The sequence below is a fragment of the Gekko japonicus genome, unplaced genomic scaffold (assembly GCF_001447785.1).
Source record: "Gekko japonicus isolate JY-2015 unplaced genomic scaffold, Gekko_japonicus_V1.1 scaffold849, whole genome shotgun sequence".
NCBI classification, from domain to species: domain Eukaryota; kingdom Metazoa; phylum Chordata; class Lepidosauria; order Squamata; family Gekkonidae; genus Gekko; species Gekko japonicus.
In genome coordinates, this window is record NW_015163112.1 from 353724 (window position 1) to 374305 (window position 20582).

The 20582-nt window shown below is 51.1% G+C and overlaps 1 protein-coding gene across 1 annotated transcript in view; it reads left to right on the forward strand.

Annotated features, from left to right (window-relative positions):
* Window positions 1–2270: 2270 nt before the first annotated feature.
* HSD3B7 (hydroxy-delta-5-steroid dehydrogenase, 3 beta- and steroid delta-isomerase 7) overlaps window positions 2271–20582 on the forward strand; it is a 57586-nt gene continuing 39274 nt past the window's right edge. The window contains exon 1 of the mRNA XM_015406826.1: window positions 2271–2754. The gene's annotated coding sequence lies outside the window, so the exon portion shown is untranslated. The remainder of the gene's footprint in view (window positions 2755–20582) is intronic.

Here is a 20582-nt window from a genome sequence, read left to right on the forward strand (position 1 = left end):
ACCAAGAGATCCTCTTCCTCCCCCATCACCCTACTGGGCATCACTCCCCATCCCAAGGAGGTTGCCACCTGCCTGGAGAAAGATGTCCTGACCCTTTAACTGAGGCTCACTGGGATGTTTAACACGTGATATTATTTGCCTCTGTGCCAGGAAAAAAGTTTCAGTCACTCCTTTCTGGACATCAAGCCTCTGTTAAAAGGGACAGGACCATTATTCTTCAGACGGCTTGGTGATCCTCATCATAGAGTCGAACATATAGCTGGATCTATAGCCCAGGTTCAAGGAAGGCCCGAGTTCTAGATGTCTCTTCGGCCACACTTGGTAAATGGATGCCCTTAGGTCAGGCAGCATCTCTCCCTCATCTTCCTCCTATATAATGTGAGAATGATAAGGTAAAGGTTCCCTTGCTCGAAAGCCAGTCGAATCCGACTCTAGGGTTGCGGTGCTCATCTCCGTTTCAAAGCCGAAGAGCCAGCGCTGTCTGAAGACGTTTCCGTGGTCATGTGGCCGGCATGACTAAACACCGAGGCGCACGGAACGATAATACTCACTTATTTCTTTAAAACATTTATTAGCTGCTTTTCTACCTTATGGAAATCAAGGCTGCTTGCAATGTAAATAAGGCAACAATTATTTTAAAAAATACATTAAACATACAATTTGAAATCATTCATTAGGACTGCCAATAATTTTTTAAAAATTAGTTGTCGATTTTCCGGGCTGTGCGGCTGTGGTCTTGGCATTGTAGGACCTGACGTTTCGCCAGCAGGTGTGACTGGCATCCTCAGAAGTTTAACACCGAAAGACGGAGTACTCTCTGTGTCAAGGTGAGAAGAAAAAAATGGTAAGCGGGTAATTTATCTCTACTCAGGAAGGTGGGGTAGAGCTGAGTCATTATCTTGTAGGAGTTCCCCCGGCTGTGACATGCTGGAGGAGCTTTCCTGAGGAGGTTCTTTTGCATATGGATTGGCTGTTGAAATTCCAATTCTAGTGCTATTGTAAGATACAGAGCAGAGTCTTCAGCTGCCTCCTAAAGATCAAAAGGGAGAGGGCCGAGTGTTCCCATCACTGAAAATACCTACCTTGCAGGACAGCGCTCCTGAGATAATTTGTATTAGGCCATTAATTGGATCAATACTCACTAACATGGCCCAAGTAGCCTTGTAGGAGGTGAATATATGGCAGGAATATGCTTGGAATAACTTATGTATGACACAAATGCTTTTATACGAATGGGTGGAGTGTGGTAAATTCCAGCGAGCTGCGTTGGCTGGAAAAACTTTGCAGTTCTAGAGGATGGAAAGAGCAATTCCAGAATTTTTTTTTTGGGGGGGGGGGGATCTAGGATTTCTATTTCCCCCTCCCCCTGGTGACCTTTAGGCACCTTTAAAAGGGTGCCCCCAACCTGGATGTCCAAGGCTAGCAGGGTCAGCCCTAGTTAGCATTTGGATGGGAGACTACCAAGACAAGCAATGGCAAACCACATTGGAATGTAGAACAAAGTTTGAGTCCAGTGGCACCTTTAAGACCAACAAAGTTTCATTCAAGGTGTAAGCTTTTGTGCGCACACACACTCCCTCAGATACAATGAAATGGAAGTTGCCAGTCCATACATATAGGAAGACAGTGAGCAATAAATTAGCATACAGCATAATAAAGTTGTTTGACAGATACAAGAACCAAACTGGAAAAACAAGTTTAGCATCTATGGTCACCATTTGTTTGGGTTTAATTCAGGGGGGAAACATACTGAAGGAAATAAATTGCGACCGTCCAACAACTTTTATTATGTCGTATGCTGATTTGCTGGTCACCCTCTAACTATATGCCTAGACTGGCAACTTCCATTTCAGTTTGTCTGAAGAAGTGCACCTGCACACCAAAGCTTATACCTTGACTAAAACTGTGTTGGCCCTAAAGGTGCCACTGGACTCAACAGCCCTGTAAGGTAGGCTCTTATTATAACTCCTCTATTAGCTCGCCCTGAAAGTCGCCTCATGAAATTGAGGTTGATGAGAGACTGGAACCGTCAGCCTTCCAGGTTAGAACTCATTCTGCACCCGCTCCCGGCAGATAAACTAGCCGCAGCTACGACAGCTTCGCCGGTTGGAATGCTGCCTTGCGCGTGCGCAGTCCTAGAGAGGCGACTCGGCAAGTTCCCCGGGCCGGTGCTAGGACCCGCGGGGAAGCGGGGCGGGAAGCGGAGGGCGGGGAGAGAAGCGGCCACTTTCCAAGCGCCCCGAAGGCAGCGGCCGGCGATGGGGCTGGAGGGCCAGGAGGGGGGGCACCTCCCGCCTCTCGGGGCATCATCCTCGAAGCCGGTTTCGGCTCCCCAGGTCCCCCGAGCGCGCGCTTGGACTGGTGCGCAGCCCGCGCTGCGTCTCCGCGCCATGAAGACGAGGGTGCTCCTGGGCATGTCCAGAGGGCGTCTCGGTGGCGCTTCCGCCTGGCTCGCGAGAGGCCCGGGGTTTCTCCGCTTCTCACCCTCTCGCGGGCCGCCCTGCTGCAAGGGAAGCCGGCGCGGTGGGCCGAGGGATTCCCTCGCCCACGCCCAGGTAGTGACGCATCCGCGGCCGCCCGGGGAAACGTGAGTGTCGGAGGTCCGGGGCCGCCCCGCCCTGAGCGTGGCAAGTGCTCCTGGTGGCCAGTGCAAAGTTTAAAAGCTCTCTCTCGCCTGCCTGCCTGCCTGCCTCTCTGGAGTCGGAAACCTTCACCGGTTGAACTGCGCTCCTAGGAAGCAGCCGGCTTTGGAAGGTGAGTGGAGTTGCGGAGTGAGGGGGGTGAAATGGGGAAAGGGATGGAGTGGAGAAGACGCGGCTGTGGCTCCCCCTCCCTTCCCCGGTGTGGGTGACTGCCCGACTGCTCTGCTGCTCGAGCCGCGGTTTGCAATTCGGACAAGCCAGTGGCGAATGCGTGTTGGGAGTGCAACGCCTGGCCGTGTCTGAATGCAGCCTGGATGTAGTCGAGGCTTGCGATGGGACCAGGGAGACCTGGGTTCCGTGGTGCCTGCCGACCGCCTGCGCTCAGCTTAGCCTACCTCGCAAGGCAGGCCCCTAGCCAGGATTTCTTAATTTGGGGGGGCCTTTTAAAAAGTGAGGGGGCACTGAAATTCGCCTAGAGTGCAGGTGTGTTAGCCCCCGCTTCCCCTGAAATGCCCCACTGTAGCTACGGGCCTGTCGCAAGGAGGTTGTGAGCAATGCTCCCTCTAAGCCGTGGAGTCTTGTGAGCAAACATTTTCCTTTGTGAGCTGCTGGCCATGAAAGTTGTGAGCGGGCGATTTGGCTGCTGCATCGATGAGTTGGCTCTGGAGCCCTCCTTCCCGAGCTCAGACAGAAATGTGTGAGCCGGAGGAGGCTAAAGAACTGCGCGCTAGCTCACACTCACTCAGCTTAGAGGGGACACTGGTGGTGAGGATAGGACGGAGGGGAGAAGTGTGCAGTGTGTGTGGGGGGGAAGTCTGCAGCATGGGGGGGGGCCCTCCTCAGAAGAAGCCGGGGACGGCCGTACACTGGCCCGTAGCTAACATGGGGCCCATGGGGCCTGGCCCCCTAATGTTTCTTCTAGGCCCCCTCCCTCCTGGGCTGCCTCCAAAGTGCTCCAACTTACTACCTCCACTGTACTTTCATTTAATTAGTTGGCGGGGGGCCCGAGGCCCCCTCCCAAAGAATTCCCTAGCTACGGGGCTGGCCGTACAGCAGGGCTGATGCCGGGGCTCAGAGCTCATTGAGAACTGCCCGGTGCCCGGCCACTGAAGGCCCAAGGGGGCGGTCTGGGTCGGGAAGGGAGGTGTGAGGGACCCAGGTGTGTGGGGGGGGAGGCTGGCAGCCGTGCCCTCTTCCAGAGTTGCCCCTGAGGGCCAGGAAGCCCTTTGTTTCGGAGCGAAGGGCCTGCGCCGGTGGTGGTTCTGCGGTGGAATGTGCCGCCGTCTCTTTCCTTCCCAAGAAAATCCACTTTGGGGGATGTCTGAGGGGAAAATATGTTGCGAGGGAAAATGTCATCGCCTGGCGCGAGTGCCTGGAATGATCTGCCTGGCTGGCAGTGGCGGCTCGAGCTGGGGGGGAAAACAACAGGGCGCCGTTCCTGAATGGGGGAGGAGAGATCCTGGCACAGGTGCTCCGTTTGACCTACATTGCCTGCTTCTTATCTACCTCGGCTGCAGGGATCATCCCGGAGGTGGGGCCGAGCGGTGCCAGAGTCTTCTTGGGTGAAACGCCAGCTTGGCTTTTTTTCTCTCTTTCTTTTAACCTGGAGCTCTCTGCTCTGTAAGCATCTTCTTGGTGCAGGTTTTTCAGGACAGAAAACCGGCCCTGGAAAGCTCTTCGGATCCCCCATCCCCCCCCTTCCAGCATGTAGGCAGAGGGAAGAGGACAGCTACCTGTTGCATTTGTGCCTGTTCCTTCCCGGAGGAAAGCCGTAGAGACCCCAAACTCTGCCGAGGGCAGGCGTCAGGGAAGCACAAAGGCCTTTGGCGCCAAGAAGAAGAAGAGATTGGATTTATACCCCGCCCTTCACTTGGAGTCTCAGATCGGTTTACAAACTCCTTTCCCTTCCCCTCCCCACAACAGACACCCTGTGAGGTAGATGGAGGGCTGAGAGAGCTCTTTCCAGAACTGCCCTTTCAAGGACAGCTCTGACAGAACTATGGCTTGCCCAAGGTCATCCAGCAGCTGCAAGTGGAGGAGTGGGGAATCAAACCCAGTTCTTTCCAGATTAGAGTCCGCACACTTAACCACTACACCAAACTGGCCAAAGATACCCGTTGGTACTTCTCCCGTGCGAGGGATGCCAGACTCCAGGTGGGACCTGGAGATCTCCCCCCCCCCCCGAATTACGGCTCATCTCCAGACTACAGAGCTCAGTTCCCCTGGAGACAACGGATGCTTTGGAGGGGGGCCTCTGTAGCAAATTGCCCCGTCCTCCCCAGGCTCCACCCCCACATCTCCCCTCGTTTCCCAGCCTGGATCTGGCAGCCCTCTGCGTGTCCCATGGATGAAACCTGCCCTTGAAAACCAGTTCGAAAGCTAAGCTCTGGTTCAGATTAAGTGCTGGGGGGGGCAAGGGCCAGGAAGAACCGACTTCGAACTGTTAGTCAACCTGTGGTGAGCTTGAGATGTCCAGTTTCTGGGTTTTAGTTACCGTCTGGCACCCTGACAGTCCAGTGTTCCCTCTAAGCTGAGTTAGTGTGAGCTAGCTCACACTAACTCAGCTTAGAGGGAACACTGGTCAAGACCTGTGGTGAGCTTGAGATGTCCAGTTTCTGGGTTTTAGTTACCGTCTGGCACCCTGACAGTCCAGTGTTCCCTCTAAGCTGTGGAATCTTGTGAGCAAAACTCCTACGTTGAGCTACTGACATTAAAGTTGTGAGTGAGCGATTTGGCTGCTGCATAAAGTAGTTTGCTCTGGAGCCATCCCTTCCTGAGTTGAGACAAAAATGTGTGAGGCAGAGGCTAAAAAACTGTGAGCGAGCTCACACTAACTCACCTTAGAGGGAACACTGCCTGACACCCTGGCTTCCTTCGTGCTGGAAAACTTTACCTCCCGGGTGAGGGACACTGAGTTATACAAGCCTTGCAGCCCCGAAGCGGCTTTACCACATCAGTAGAACCAGGCCTTGGAAAGGAGCAGGTGAAGCGGGAGGGGCTCCTCAAAACTGCCTGACTCGGGAGGCCCCCCCCCCGAACAAGCTGTGCACGTTGAGACCCGCTTGCGTTCTTCCCTTCCCCGGAATAAAATGCGGGGCTCTTGCACTGGTTAATACCGAGCAACTTTCTGTTTTATTTTTTTCATGTTTGCATAAATAGATAATATGGGCTGTGTTCCTGTGGGTGTTTGGCACATCACACAGTCCCGCTTTGCCATCCGGCTTCGCCCTGCTCTTCTCCCCGGCTTGGCAACCCACCTGGAAGAGAAGGGTGACCCGTTTTTTGGGTCCCGGCCCCCGATTTTGAGACCCTCGGAGTTAAGCAAATCCTTCGTGCACACCGATTCCCACGCCGTTCCTCTGCTATCCGAGGTAATGCAAACTTTGCATCGTGGAACAAAGTTAGAGTCCAGTGGCGCCTTTGAGACCAACAAAGTTTTATACAAGGTGTGAGCTTTTGTGCACATGCACACTTCATCAGACAGTGAAATGGAATTACAGATCATGGTTGTATATATAGGAGTGGTTTGTTAAATTAGCATAAGAAACTGCATTGCATGCTAATTTAACAAACCACTCCTATATATACAACTATGATATGTAATTCCATTTCATCATCTGACGATGTGTGCATTCACACGGAAGCTCACACCTTGAATAAAACTTTGGTGGTTTTAAAGGTGCCATTGGACTCTTGTTCTGTTGCTTCAGAGCAACACAGCTACCCACCTTGGTCTATCTTTGCATCATGGAGGCATCTGACTTCTTGTCAGTTTGGTGTAGTGGTTAAGTGTGTGGACTCTAATCTGGGAGAACCGGGTTTGATTCCCCACTCCTCCACTTGCACCTGCTGATGTGACCTTGGGTCAGTCACAAGCTCTGGCACAGCTGTTCCTGAAAGAGCAGTTTGTGTCAGAGCTCTCTCAGCCCCACCCACCTCCCAGGGTGTCTGTTGTGGGGAGGGGAAGGGAAAGGAGTTTGTAAGCCGCTCTGAGACTCCAAGTGAGGGGCGGGTATAAATCCAATCTCTTCTCTTCTTCTTCTTGGTTTCCCCGAGGGACTCCCTTGCTCCCCCCCCCCCGTCATCCCTTTAAGACATTTGTACGGCACCAGGTGGAATCTCTTGGTGCCTCAGAATCAAGTTTCGGCAACCATGGCTGGGCTTTCACATACTTTAGTGATGATTTGCAAGTGGGTTTTGCTGTTTCATGCAGTAAAATCCAGTTGCAAAGTGGATTGAAGGTGGATTACCCAGCATGTGTAAAAGTGGCGGCCTGGGCAAGCCTTTGGACAAACGCCTCTCCGCACATGCTCAGAGAGGTAGCTGAGCCTTGGCAATGAGCCTGGCTTTCGATGGTGGCACATGTCTCTGTGTGTTTTACCCTTAATCCCTTGGGAATTAGCCTCCTTTCAGTTTCCTGCCTAGGCATCCAAATCTGCCCCCCCCCCCCAGTGCTGAGCCACATGGGTGTGAGCTAAAACCCGCAATGCACATTTCACACCCTGTGACTAATTGGGCTGCGAGCTGGCCTTTTGTCCTTTCCAGTGCACACTCTGCGCTTTAGTTTTGGCCAGCTCTGCTCCGTGCACCTGATCCCGTTGGATCAACAAAGTAAAATCCCCTTACTACAGCAACTGCAACCTTGGCTGCTTCTGCTCCGGCAGGATTAGCAGCTGGCTTCTCTTGTGTCAGTTCCTCAGGAAGCCTGTGGGTCGGTTTCACAGCCATCTGCTGTCCCTTGTCACTGGGCTGGGGGGGGGAAGTGGGGGGCTTTTCCTTCCTCTTGCAAGCCGGCTGCGTTGGAACCTGGGAGCTACCGGGTTGGATGTGGTGCCTGTGCACACCGCCTCCGTTTTTCTCCAGCCTGAAACCGAGTTGCATAACCCTCTTGTGGGAATGTGACCGACACCAACAGAAGTGCAGCACCTCTTTATTAAGGCCCAGGAACACCCTGAGCGCAAGCTTCCCAGTTCCACAGAACTCTTAGGCTGGCTGTTAACACAAAACCACGGCGGGGTATGGAGAGAAGATGCTTCGAGATAGATTGAAAGACTGTCCACCCAGCGTCTGCCGTTGGTAGCATTTCTCAAAGGGAGACTTAAATTGATTATAGGATGCAAGGTACAGACTGGATTTCAAGATGGCTCTAGGAATGAAGAAGCTACACAAAACCCCAGGCCACCTGTCCCAAGCAGGGGAAATGTGATAATCCTGTATTCATGAAACGGGGAATAATTTGCGAATGCTGCATTAGATCACGCATTAGGATACAGAATTGGGCATCCCTTCTTTGTGGGTGGAAGAAGAATGTAGTGCTTCCTCTAAGCTGTGGAGTCTTGTGAGCAAAAATTCTACTTTGTGAGCTACTGGCATTAAAGTTGTGAGCGAGCGATTTGGCTGCTGCATAAATTAGTTTGCTCTGGAGCCATCCTTCCTGAGCAGAGACAAAAATGTGTGAGCTGGAGGCTAAAAAAACTGTGAGCTAGCTCACACTCACTCAGCTTAGCGGGAACACTGAGAAGAAGAGTTGGTTTTATCTCCCCGAAGGAGTCTCAGAGCGGCTTACAATCCCCTTCCCTTCCCCTCCCCACAGCAGACGCCCTGTGAGGTAGGTGGGGCTGAGAGAGCTCTGAAAGAACTGTGACTGACCCAAGGTCATCCAGCTGGCTTCGTCTGAAGGAACAGTAGGGAATCAAGCCCAGTTCTCCAGATTCAGATCCGCCGCTCTTAACCACTACACCAAGCTGGAGGGCAGCTAGGTAAAAAAGGTAAAGGTTTCCCTTACTCAAAAGCCAGTCGAATCCGACTCTAGGGGGCGGTGCTCATCTCCGTTTCCAAGCCGAAGAGCCAGCATTGTCCGGAGACTTCTCCGTGGTCAGGTGGCCGGCATGACTAAACGGGACAGCATGGAACGTGGTTACCTTCCCACTGAAGCGGTACCTATTTCTTGCTTTTCTTGCTTTCGGACTGCTAGGCTGCAGGAGCTGGGGCCAGAGACGGGAGCTCACTCCGTCACGCGGCACTCGGGTCTCAAACTGCCGAACCACCGACCTTCCGGTCTGCAGCTCAGTGTTTTAACCTCTGAGCCACAGCTACCTCCCCCCCCAAATGCACCTTGCCTTGAAACGCTGTGTGGCGTCTCCCTGTTGACATGCAGCCCGATGAAGACTTCTAGAGAACCTGTAAGCTGGGCCTCACTGTTGAGACATTTTGGTAGGTCCTAATAAGATGTTGTCCTGACCTAGATGGCCTGGACTAGCCCCATCTCATCAGCCATCAGAAGTGGAGCAGGGTTGGCCCTGGCTAGGACTTGGATGGGAAACCACCAAGGAAACCACTAGGGCTATGGTGAAGCCACCTCCGAGTGTCTCTTGCCTTGAAAACCCAGCGGGGTCTCCATAAGCCGGCTGTGACTTGGGTTTGGTTTTTTCTTTCTTTCCATAGACAGGACCAGTGTTCCCTCTAGGCTGAGTTTAGTGTGAGCTAGCTCACAGTTTTTTAGCCTCTGCCCCACACATTTTTGCCTTAGCTCAGGAAGGCTGGCTCCAGAGCACGCTAGTTTATGCAGTAGGCAGATCGCTCGCTCACGGGTCATTTCGTAGAAAAAGAGGTGCAGGAGCTCATTAGCATAACTCATTAGCATAACTCATTAGCCTATGCCACACACCCCCTGACATAACCAGAAGTGTGTCAGAAGGCTCCACTGGATTGTTTTGAATTGCTAGCTATTGGGGGGGTGGGGAATGTGCAGATCTGTCCTCGCAGAGAAAGGAGAGCTTGTACCTGAATAAAACTTGGTCTTAAAGGTGCCACTGGACTCTTTTGGACTGGGGGAGCTCTGCAACTTACCTGGCTGCTTCTTGCTCTGACTGAGGGCTGCTGGGAGCAGGGGGTGGGGCTTGTTGCATGTGCCCGCCTCCTGGATTCTTTACTGCCAGAGCTCCGCTCCAGTGCGCTCCTGCAGGAAATGACCCCTGCTCGCTGCTCACAAAGAACTTTCACTCACAAGACTCTACAGCTTAGAGGGAGCATTGGACCGGACTATAATTTTTTTCTCATATGGGACTAAGGGAGCTTCTCATTTTGCAAAAATTTTCTCTCTCTTTTTTGGGGGGCAAAGGAGTTGTGGATGTGACGCAGGTAATGTTGTTCTGGGTTTGGTGTCTAATTACGCTAAACGGTTTGGCCAACAGAAACTGGAGCCAGGCCGGAGGGGTGAATGGCGAGGAGAGAGTTCTCCCCAAGGCCGGGTTCAGGTTGCCTTCGAAGTATGGCGGAGGGCGGGGGGGCTGACTCCTTAGAACGGAGGGAGGCGTCGTCGAGAGCAAGCCGGGTTTGAGTTTAAAGGAGACGGGGCAACAACAGGTGTGATGAGTTCCACTTTTCTCTTGGCTGGGCGTGGAATGCAAAGGGCAGGTTCTTGTCTTCTTCATTAGCATGGGCGGGTCTTGATTTCATAAACTGAAACGTGTCCCCCTCCAACTTGCTGCCGTTTTCACCGTGGCCCAGATCCGAGCTGAGCGGTGTGCCCTTGGCCCTGCTTTCTCCCGTGGCCCTCCAGACCAGCAGCCCGCCAGGAACTTCCCCGGGTGAGCTCAAGGTTCCAGTCCACACACCAGCCCCGAGTTCTAGTAGCTCCATACCTGGGCACTTCTTTTCTTTTCTGGGAGCTGGCTGTGAACGCTTCAGCCGCCTCCACTACTAGGAGCTGTCGGAGCTAACCCTTGTGCGGTGTGTGCTGTACTCTGCTTGCCCTACCAGCCCTGGCAGTGCCTCCTTGCTGGGGTGGCGCCTGCCAGTCCAAGGTAGAACGCGGAGATAAAGTTGCTCACATCCTTGATCTCTGAGCCCAGCAACCAGCTGGAAAGGGCAGCCTCTTATTTACTGCCACACCCCTCTTCCAGTGCCCAGGAGATTAACTCTTCTCATGCGCTACACTTTGCTCTTCTCCGGACACTAAGCCCTTGGCGTGTTCCCAGCCTGTCTGGGGTTGAGCATCTCTTTCTTCCCTTAGCAGGACTAGGCTTTCAGTGCTTGGGCACAGTGTGTGAATCGAGCAGGCGCTGCCCTTCGCGAAGTGGATGCAGCAGGGGGGACACCTTCGGGGTCTGCTCTGCGGCACGAGCGTTATTTTCATGCCTTCTGGCTAAAGTTGGCTAAAGTATGTTTTTCTCTCCCTGTCCCCTGGACCAAAAGCCCTGTGGGCTTTGCGCAAGTCTCCTCCTCTCTCACGTGTCCCACCGCCAAGCACCCCCGGAACTCCAGGGGACTCCCACTGTCCTCCTAGAGCAGGATTCAAGTCTGTTTTCACCCTACAGACCAATACGATTTCCAAGGTGTAAGCTTTTGAGGGTCACAAAACCAAACAAGGACTTACGGTAAGTAGGAAAACCAATTTTAAGGAGTCCTCCCTCTTGAAACTTTATTTAACAGAGGAGAACTATTATTAAAGGTTGTACAATAGCTTTTGAGATTCTTGGAGTTGATTTATGGTATTTTTGATTAAGATGATTTATTATATATGTACAAATTATTGTAAAAATATTTTTCAAAAAATATAAAATTATTTATGATATGTTATAATCATCTGTGCACGGTACTTGTTGTATGTTAGCTTTTGAGGGTCAGCACTGCCTCGGTCAGATGCTTTGTATCTGCTGAAGGGAGCTTTGACTCTTGGACGTTTATATCCTGGGAATCTGGTTGGTCCGTCAGGTGCTACTGGACTGGAATTTTGCTCTTCTGCCGCAGACCGACAGGGCTACCCACCTGAGACTTTCTTCCCGTAGTTTCTAAAATCCAGGAGACACAATTCTCTCATTTCCCACCTTTTTTCAATTTCTGCCAGTTGCGGGGGATAGACGTCTAGCTGAATCATTGGTTTATCAGCTCTGCCTGGGTCAAAGGGGGCTCCTCAGTGCTTTGGCTGCAATCGGAGTGTGGGCCTTGGCAGTCCCCCCCCTCCCCGAGCCTCCGTGGTTCTGCTTGTCGCGGGGCTCCCCTCAGGCTGTGGTGTCTAGGGCTACATCATCCATGACGACACCTCTGGTGTGTAAGCCTGTGACGCGAACAAGTTAGCATTGGTGGTGGTGCATGTTGTCAAAGTTGCACCGAGAACTGCTGAATAAGGCTGCCCAGCTGGTGTTGCGTCTGCGTTAAAAATGGCTATTGTGGTACAGCTTGCAAGCAGCAAAGCTAATTATAGGGAGTGAATCACTCGGTAGTGTTCAATCTTGTTTTCCTGAGATCAGTTGTTGAGATTGTATTGTCTTCCTTCATGTTCCCCAGCTAGCTGTCGGAGGTAAGAGTTGAGCGTCCTCCGTGTCCTTCAGAAGGCTGGCTGCTGCAACTCTGCATGATTTACTGCTCTGGCCTGAGTTTTCCTCCTGTCAGCTTCCCCCCCCCCGCAGTGGGTCCCCCTGCTCAGTCTGTGCCCTGTTGTTGTTGTTGTTGTTCAGTCGCACAGTCAAGTCGACTCTTTGCAACCCCGTGGACCAGATCACGCCAGGCCCTCCTGTCTTCCGTTGTGCACCGGAGTCTGCTTAATTTCAATTTCATGTCCGTTGCCTCGATGACATTGTCTAACCATCTCATCCTTTGCCGTCCCCTTCTTCTTTGACCTTCAATCTTTCCCAGCATCAGGGTCTTCTCCAGTGAGTGCTCCCTTCTCATTGGGTGGCCAAAGGATTTGGGCTTCACGATCTGGCCTTCCAGGGAACAGGTAGGGTTGATTTCTTTTAGGATTCGATCTCCTGGCAGTCCAGGGGACTCTCGAGTCTTCTCCAGCACCATAATGCAAAAGCATCTATTCTTCAGCGCTTGGCCTTCCTTATGGTCCAACTCTCGCAGCCATACATGACCATAGTCTCAGCATCCTGCTGTAACTTTGCCTCTTCCCAGGGAGGACTCATACCTCCGATAGCCAGCGTGGTGCAGTGTTCGAGTGTCAGACTAAGATCTGGGAGACCCGGGTTCGTATTCCCACTTTGCCCTGGAAGCTCACCAGGGTGACCTTGAGCTGGTCACTTTCCCTCGGCCTGATCTACCTCACAGGGTTGTTGCCCAGTGCTTCTGGGCTGTAGCCAGCCATTGTTAACAGATACTGACGCAGGCGTTGCTTTTCCCGAAACACGGTTGTCTTTTCACCAGTCTTTCATTATTTATCAGCTCTCCTTTCTCCCCCATCCATCCTCCATTCCTTTGCATCCACAGCCGTCAGTTTTCTAATCCCCCCCCCATCGACGCCCAGTCAGCTTTCCCCCTCTTTCTTTCCGCCGGTGACCTGCATAACCTCTGACTAGCGCGCAGTTCCCACAGAGATGTGTCGAGGTCCCCCACCCTCCTAGTTTCTGCCTTATCGATGCCGGTCACCACGCACAGACTTCTCCTCATGGTGCTAATTTTGGTTTCCCGCCCCCGAAAAATATCCCCGCAAATGATTTATGAGCGGACGAGGCACGTACACAGGGCATTTCCTCCAAGGGTTGCGTGGGAATGCTGAGAGGACAAAGAGGCAGGAAACTGAGGCCAGTTCCACCTCATGCGCCTTTCATATAGGGTATAAAGCCGTTAACCCTCTTTAAATTCTGAAGTATTCAGAGTTTTTTGTGCTCCAAGAATCCTCTCTACATCTACTCATTCGTCCGCTGAGGAACAGCTATGTGTAGCAAAGCATTCTGGGACATAACACAACTTCTAGTACCTCACACCCCATTGTTCCACCTGTGGCCGTCTGTTACTGGAGAGTCTTGTCTTTTGGTTACTGATGAGGGATAACGCAGGGATGGGTTAGAGGCCTGTGCGTCTGGTACCACAGAAAGACAACAGAGGCCCCCGAAAGACGACGGTAGTCTTTAGTGTGACGTTACTATCAGAACCTAATCTGTTCTTAATAGGCCTGTAACTTTAGTCAGCATTAACCTAACTAGTTACATAGACTCCTTTCGAACAGTTTGAATGAAAAGACACTCCCCCCCCCCAATTGAGGCGTTAGACTCCTTTAAAATAAGCTATTTTTAATGCGCTTGCAAGAACCCCGGGACAGCCAGTGTCGTCTGGGGAGAGTAGTTTTTTCTCCTACTGGAGAGAATTAACTGAGAACACTTTTTGGAAAAAAATTAATTGGGGTTTGAATACAGCTCTGTATATGGAATCTATACATGGGCTGTTAATAATACTTGAAATGTCGGAAAGGACCTGTTGTGTTAGTCAGCTTTGACAACACTGCAGAAGAGAAGCTTCCTTTTCTGAAGTCCTGAAGTCTCGAACCATTTTTGGCAGCTGCAGGTCTGATGTTTGATAAACAGCCGAGGACCAAACCATAAGACGTATCCGGAAGAGTTCCACGTATAGGCTGAGGCCTGAACTCTGCTCCTCCCAGCGATGTCTGCTGTCTACCCCTTCCGGTACGGCTCCCAACTCTGGGTGGGAAATACCTGGGGATTTGGGGGTGGAGCTTGAGGAAGGAGGAGTTTGGGGAGGGGGCCGGACCTCAGTGGGGCCATAGACTCCGCCCTCCAAAGCAGCCATCTTTTTCAGGGGAACTGCTCTGTTGCCTGGAAATGAGTTCTAATTCTGGTAGATCTCCAGGTCCCACCTGGTTTCTCCTGAGTTGTCATCTGAGTTTTGGCAGCTGCAGGTCTGATGCTTGATAAACAGCCGAGGACCAAACCATAAGACGTATCCGGAAGAGTTCCACGTATAGGCTGAGGCCTGAACTCTGCTCCTCCCAGCGATGTCTGCTGTCTACCCCTTCCGGTAGGGCTCCCAACTCTGGGTGGGAAATACCTTGGGGTTTGGGGGTGGAGCTTGAGGAAGGAGGAGTTTGGGGAGGGGGCCGGACCTCAGTGGGGCCATAGACTCCGCCCTCCAAAGCAGCCATCTTTTTCAGGGGAACTGCTCTGTTGCCTGGAAATGAGTTCTAATTCTGGTAGATCTCCAGGTCCCACCTGGAGGATGGCAGCCCTATGGACCGAGGAAAGTTAAAACTGGCTGTGGCGCATGGGAGGGCTTCTTCTGCGGTGGCTCCTCTTCTTTGGAATGGGCTGCCCCGTAACATGAGGGCTGCTTAGTCTTTCTCTATTGCTGCTTTCTCTGTTGCTGCTGCTGTGTAGGGACAGTGGGGCAGGGAAGCTGTGGGGAAGCCAGCTCTGTGGAAGCCCCTTTATGTCTTCACTGCATCATCAGCCATAGCAGCAATGGTGGAACCACACAATCCTGTCTGTGTGTGGAAATCTGATTGCATGATTGCAGTCTTCAAGTATCTGAAGGGCTGTCGTGTAGAAGATGGAGCAGATCTACTCTCTCTTGCTCCGGATTGCAAGACTAGATCTAATGGGTGGAAATGACAAGGGAGTCGTTACCGGCTAAATATCAGGAGAAACTTCCTAACTGTAAGAGTGGCTGAGCAGTGGAACAGTCTGCCTCGGGAGGTGGTGGATGCTCCTTCGCTGGGCGTTTTCAAGTGGAGGCTGGACGACCATCTTTCGGGTATGTTTTAGGTATCTTTCGGCTATCTTTCGGCTATGCTCCTGCAGAGTGCGGGGGGTTGGACTAGATGACCTGCAAGGTCCCTTCCAGCTCTAACATTCTATGGCTCTATGAAATCACCAATTTTGGGGCTTAAAGAAGGGTACATATGGGCACGGGTGACACTGTGGGGTTGCATGGGTGCCTGAAAGATGAGTTGAGACATCTGTTGAAAGTGTTTGAGCATTGACAGCACCACTGGATCCCTCCCCACCCCACCCCCTAGGCGTTTCTCCTCTGTGGGAAAAGCCTCGCTGGTTGCTCTGTGTGGTAATAGAAAAGGGCAAGAGTCCAGGAGCCACCTTAAAGGCTAACAAAATAGGTGGCAGTTTGAAGTGAAGTGAAGAAGTGAGCCGTGACTCACGAAAGCTCCCACCCGCCTGCCACATATCCCGTCAGTCTTTAAGGTGCTTCTGGGCTCTTGCTCTTTTCTACCGCTACAAAACAGACTAACACGGCTACTCACCTTGATCTGTGTGGTAAATTCTTGTGATGAAGCCCGTGGGCAATATTCAATATGAAGATTTCGCCCTGGGCAGCTTTAACTAAGCGATGGGTGGTCTGAAATATACCTTAGGTGGGGGGGGGGACTTTTGAGTGGCTGTAAAAATGTCTTTTCAGGGGCGGGGGGAGACCAGTAGCATACCACAGGTTCCCTTGTGGTGAAACTCTTCCGCAAAAACGGTCACAAGCTGGCAATGATTGAGACAAAAAAAAAAAGCCCTGGATTTCAAGACAAACCTTGTTCCTTAAAGGGCTGAATAAAGATCTCAAGCAATGTTCCCTCTAAGCTGTGGCGTCTTGTGAGCAAAAATTCTACTTTGTGAGCTACTGGCATTAAAGTTGTGAGCGAGCGATTTGGCCACTGCATAAATTAGTTTGCTTTGGCGCCATCCTCCCCGAGCTGAGACAAAAATGTGTGAGCCGGAGGCTAAAAAACTGTGAGCTAGCTCACGCTAACTCAGCTTAGAGGGAATACTGATCTCGAGTTGATCACAGCCAGCCTGATTCCTGAGATGCCCGGCTCGATGGGGAAGCCCATGTCTCATAAGGCAATATCTTTCTTGTCTCCATTTGTCAGCTCTTTTCCTGAAAGACTACCCTAGTGAACTTGGAAACTCGCGCATAACTTGGATGTGTTTAGCTGGCCCTGTGAAGCAGGTATTGGCCCCCATCCCTGGGCTCCGTCCTTTTCTGCCACGACATGTATTTATTTATATTTATTTTATTTCTTATATTTATAATCCGCCCTCCCCGCAAGCGGGCTCAGGGCGGCTCACACTGCCTGGCTCAGGGCCAGATTCATATACAGCACATTAGAGCTTAAAGCATTATCAAAACATTTAAAACATTTAAAAACATTTAAACAATCAACATTTAAATAAATGTACTCTGTAGTTGTTTACCAAGATGGCTTAGCATGTCATGTAGCTCCACAGCTACTGGCTCACAAGTGGTTTGACTCTGCCTCACTACCGCCAGTCTCTACCCCAGATATTAATGGTGGTCGTTGGTGGTGATAAGGGCGGCTCCTAGTTGAAAGCCTGGTGGAAGAGCTCCGTCTTGCAGGCCCTGCGGAACTGCATAAGATCCTGCATGTAGGATGTAGGATACTTCCTCTAAGCGGTGGAGTCTTGTGGGCCAAAATTCTACTTTGTGAGCTGCTGGCATGAAAGTTGTGAGCGAGCGATTTGGCTTCTTCAGAACTTAGTGTGCTCTGAAGTCATCCTTCCTGAGCTAGGACAAAAATGTGTGAGCCAGAGGCTAAAACACAATGAGCTAGCTCACGCCAACTCAGCTTAGAGGGAACACTGGAAGGGACTCTGTGAGTCAAGTTCACACCCTTGGAAGAGACTTGTTTAGCACTTTAATCTCCGTTGTTACGACTACAGTCTTGAGCATCACTAGTTCAGCCACAAAACAGCAACAAAAATGATAGCAAATAATGATAATATCGATAAATACAACCGTTACAACTAGAACACCAGTTTGTCCAAATCTGACTCTCTATTAGATTTGATTACATAGGGGGGGAAATGGCAACTGCCAGAGAAGTATTATGATCACTTCTAGGCAAAAGAATCTGTAACTTACAACGGGCTGGGAGGCAGACCAGATCCTTAAAAAAAGGAGAGACAAAGCGTGGTTCTGTACCTATGGCATTTTGGACAATCCAATAAACAACGGAGCAAGGTACCAAGGCACTCCCTGTGTCGCAGCTGCAAAATCTATTGGCTAATGGAATCCTTTCAAAACGGCCAGGAAGTTCTGCCGTTGGGATCGAATTAAAACGAGCCGACATAAAGACTCGTCGATATTTAGGAACATAAATGCTTCTCGATATTTAAGATATCTATTTAGTTGAGATACGCTGGGCTAGTTTGGAGATGCCAGTACCCGATAGAGGGGAGAACAACCTCTATGGGCCTGGATTCTGAGACAAAACTTTTTTTTTTGTACAAAACTTTTATTTTTTGGATATAATATCACATTTAACATTGGCTTTCACTTATCCAATACCCATATTTCCCTTTCCCCCCTCCCTTGCTGGTGGCTTCCCGCAGTGCTCGACCCTTTTTCCCTTTACATTACTTATATTTGCTTAAACATTTTAAATTCTATTACAAGAACATTTCTATCAATATTGTTCTAAATACAATAAATTGTGTTTAACATCCCAGTTTTCCTTTAGATAGTCTTTGAAGTCTTTCCAGTCTTCAAAAAATTCTTGATCTTCTTTGTTACGATTCTGAGACAAAACTGATCCAAAGCATAAAGGAGTCTCAAAATCAGGTTTCTAATAGAAGTCAGACTGGGGCAATGGAGGGGGATAGAGTTTTGTTAGTGAATTACTCTCTCTCTAAGATATTAAGGGTTTACATTTTCTCTCTTGGTTTTATGGCTTACGTTCTTAAATACATTGCGGTTTGTTACTAGCAGTGCCGTGCTCTGCAGACTGCTTTTACAGCGCTGAACCCTTTCTTCTTTGCCCAGTTAATGCAAGCAACTATAATGGGTTCATAAATACAGGCGTACACTCTATGTTGGAATTGCAAGTTGCTTACACTTCAGTCATTACAGAGTTAAATGTTGTTTGTTAGGAAACAGGATGTTACGTTACATAATGTATTCAACGATGGGAAAGTTTGTGGGAGTTGTTTATCCTAATGAAGTGACCCGTAACCTTTGTATTGGTCAACTAACATCTTGTTTGTGGAAATGCTTTGATCTAGCATTAATGTATTCACAAGGTTTATGGCCCTTTGTGTGAACCAAAGAGGAAGTTCTCTTCTGGAAGCCAAGACAGATAGAAAGATGTACCATCATCATGTATACCCTTTCTTCTTTGCCCAGTTAATGCAAGCAACTATAATGGGTTCATAAATACAGGAGTACACTATATAAGTGCACACCCACTCAGCTCCCAGACTGCATCGATACGTCTCTCTTGCTCTTCCCCAGCTTGCAAAATACTGTCATGCTTTTGTGCACGTTTCAGCTTTCCCTCTGCTTTGCTTCAGTCTTCCTAAACTTGTCGGGGGGAATAGTTTTTTGGGGGGAGGCGGGGTCACAGCCAACGTGTCTGTTCACCAAGATGTAGATTTTCCCGGGTTCTGTCTGCTTAAGTGCTGTTTCCCCAGCTCCACCACACACCCCAGGAAGGCTATTCTGGGGATTTTTAATGTAATTCTCTGGTGGTGTTGTAATGCTGTAGCAATACATCACTTAGCCTTTTTTGAAAGCCCTCTGGTGGCACAGGGAGGAGGGGAGTGATAGCAACAGGAAAGGGGGAGAACTGTTAAAGAAGAAGAGAAGAGGAGGTTGGATTTATACCCCACCCTTCACTCGGAGTCTCAGAGCGGCTTACAAGCTCCTTTCCCTTCAAAAGCCCTCTGGTGGCACAGGGAGGGGGGGAGTGATAGCAACAGGGCACTGAGGGGAGGAAAGGGGGAGAACTGTTAAGAAGAGAAGAAGAGATTGGATTTATACCCCGCCCTTCACTCAGAGTCTCAGAGCGGCTTACAAGCTCCTTTCCCTTCCCACAACAGACACCCTGTGAGGTGGGTGGGGCTGAGAGAGCTCTCTCGAGGACTGCTCTGACAGAAACAGGTTAAAACCGCAGTGTAGCCCGGTGCCTGTTTACTCAAATGAATAGGCATTTACGCTTTATTCAATGGAGCTGGCTTACTCCCAGCTAAGTGTATGTGGGATGGCAGCCTTCAGTTGATGAACTGGTTCAGTCAGCTGCAGTGTTGGCCCCGAGAAACCAGGCACCAGACTCTTCAAAGCTTGGAAGCGGCTTATGAAAACTGCCAGTGGTGAGCGCCCTCTTCAAAGGCACTGTCTCCCGCGTGAGCAAAGAGGAGCCTTTCCAAGAGGCAAACTCGAGGAGAGAAGCTAATGAGGAGCCCCTCTCCCTGGGGAAGATCAAGGAGACCGCCCGTGGGAGGACGGGGGTGTTCAGCCTCTCCTCCCACGCATCTCCCATGCTCCTCTGAAGCAGCAAAAGGGAAGCAGGCGGGATCCGCATCTGGCCGTGTTTTCTTGCCCACACCTCGGGAAGGGGGCCTTGAAACCCCTGCATCATCCAGGGGCAGACTGGGGTGTTAAGCAGCCATGGGGCAAGCTGTGCCAAGCGGCCCCTGCTGGGCTCCTGCCCTGGGCCACGGCGGCCACGGCGAGGGGTGTCGGGGTCCGTTGAGTCTATGCTGGTTGTCGTCACCGTGGCGGGGGCAGGGGTCACTTGGCTCATCGGTCTCCTGGCTGCCAGCGGCTCTCCAGAAACCTTCCCGGTAAGTTTGGGCCCCGATCTGTTCCCGGCCTCGTTTTTTTTAAGAAACCTTTTCATTCTGTACTCAAGCACGAGTCTGACTGAAGCGGTTTTCGTCCAACCACCGCGCGAGGCTTAACTGAGTGACGGCCTGCTTAAGGGTTGCCAACTTTGGGTTAGGAAATTGCCGGAGATTTTGGGGGTGGGCCCCGGGGGAGGGTTGGGGCTTGGGACGGGGGGGGGCGGGCCTCAGTGGGGCAGACTGCCACAGAGTCCCCTCTTCAAAGCAGCCATCTCCTCCAGGGGAACTGATCTCTGTTGCTGGCGGTCAGCTGTAATTCCTGGACATCTCCAGCTCCAGCCCCCAGGTTGGCAACCCCAAGTCTTACCTCTGTGTCTGATTTGCCGAGTCTGGGATGGAAGCATCCGAAGAGTGCACAGGTGGTTACTTAGGACACCCTCATTGCCCTTGGGTGACCTTGCTTTCCTTTTGTTTAATGTGCCGCCAAGCACGGGGGGGGGGGCAGGCAGAAGTAGCATTTCCATTTACCTGGACCAGAGTCCCTGGCCACAACTCTCTGTGTGTGTCTGTGTGTGTTGTTTTTGGTTGGGGTGTTTTTGGAAGAAGGCTTGAACTCGGG